The sequence below is a fragment of the Nycticebus coucang genome, chromosome 21, assembly GCF_027406575.1.
Source record: "Nycticebus coucang isolate mNycCou1 chromosome 21, mNycCou1.pri, whole genome shotgun sequence".
Classification (NCBI taxonomy): Eukaryota; Metazoa; Chordata; class Mammalia; order Primates; family Lorisidae; genus Nycticebus; species Nycticebus coucang.
In genome coordinates, this window is record NC_069800.1 from 50,481,892 (window position 1) to 50,482,990 (window position 1,099).

The 1,099-nt window shown below is 40.8% G+C and overlaps 1 non-coding gene across 1 annotated transcript; it reads left to right on the plus strand.

Annotated features, from left to right (window-relative positions):
* The first annotated feature begins 403 nt into the window (after window positions 1-403).
* LOC128574395 (small Cajal body-specific RNA 20) lies at window positions 404-530 on the plus strand. The gene has a single exon (XR_008376763.1). It is a non-coding gene; the product is annotated as a small Cajal body-specific RNA 20 (non-coding RNA).
* The last annotated feature ends 569 nt before the right edge of the window (window positions 531-1,099 follow it).

Genomic DNA, 1,099 nt, shown 5'->3' on the forward strand with positions numbered 1-1,099 from the left:
TGCTTCATTTATTGAGCATTCCGCAAATTTCCCATTAATTTAAAGGCTACTTGAATCAATACTAACTTCTTGTGTAGGCTCGGGCCTGTTTTCAGGCTTTTTAATTCTTTCCTAGCTATATCTATTCTTCTTCACTGTTTTAATTATTATAATTTTACAATCCATTTCATATCTTGTAGCTAAAGTCCATTATTTATGCTTTTGGAATTTTTCTTTGTTATTCACTTTTTAAATTTTTCTATTAAAAGTTTAGACTAACATTTTTAAATTCCAGAAAGTTTCCTGCCAAGTTTTCATTGCAATTCTATTAAGCCTTCACTTGACTTTGAAGCAGAATTAATAGATTTGTAATATTGTTTTCCTAGCCTTGAAGATGGTGTATTCTCTAAATAGGTAAGTCACGGGCCTCTCTTGGGGCTGTGGAGGGTCAAGTTTCTCCTCAGCCAAGGATGGAGGCCAACATCAGCCCCTGAGGACCATTGTCAAGACTGCCAGGAGTGGGCAGCCTTATTTTCTTGCCTCAGACATTTGGAAGAAAAGAAAAACTAGGGCGGCGCCTGTGGCTCGGTGAGTAGGGTGCCGGCCCCATATGCCGAGGGTGGCGGGTTCAAACCCAGCTCCAGCCAAACTGCAACAAAAAAATAGCCGGGTGTTGTAGCGGGCGCCTGTGGTCCCAGCTGCTTGGGAGGCTGAGGCAGGAGAATGCGTAAGCCCAAGAGTTAGAGGTTACTGTGAGCCGTGTGACGCCACGGCACTCTACCTGAGGGCGGTACAGTGAGACTCTGTCTCTACAAAAAAAAAAAAAGAAAAGAAAAAATAAAATAAAATAAATATGCAAATCATGCCCTCGACAACATTTTGTTGCTACTTCAAATACTTCTGCGTTTATCTTTAAAATCCTATTCCTAGATGAAAAAATATCTCTCTCTATCTGTCTGTCTATCTATCATCTATCACCGTGGTTCTCAATTGGGAGTAGTTTTGTCCCTCAGGGGACATTTGGTAATGTCTGGAGATAGTTTTAGTTGTCACAACTGGAAAACAGCTACTAGCATCTACTCTGTAGTGGTCAGGGTTGCTGTAAAATATTCCACAAAGC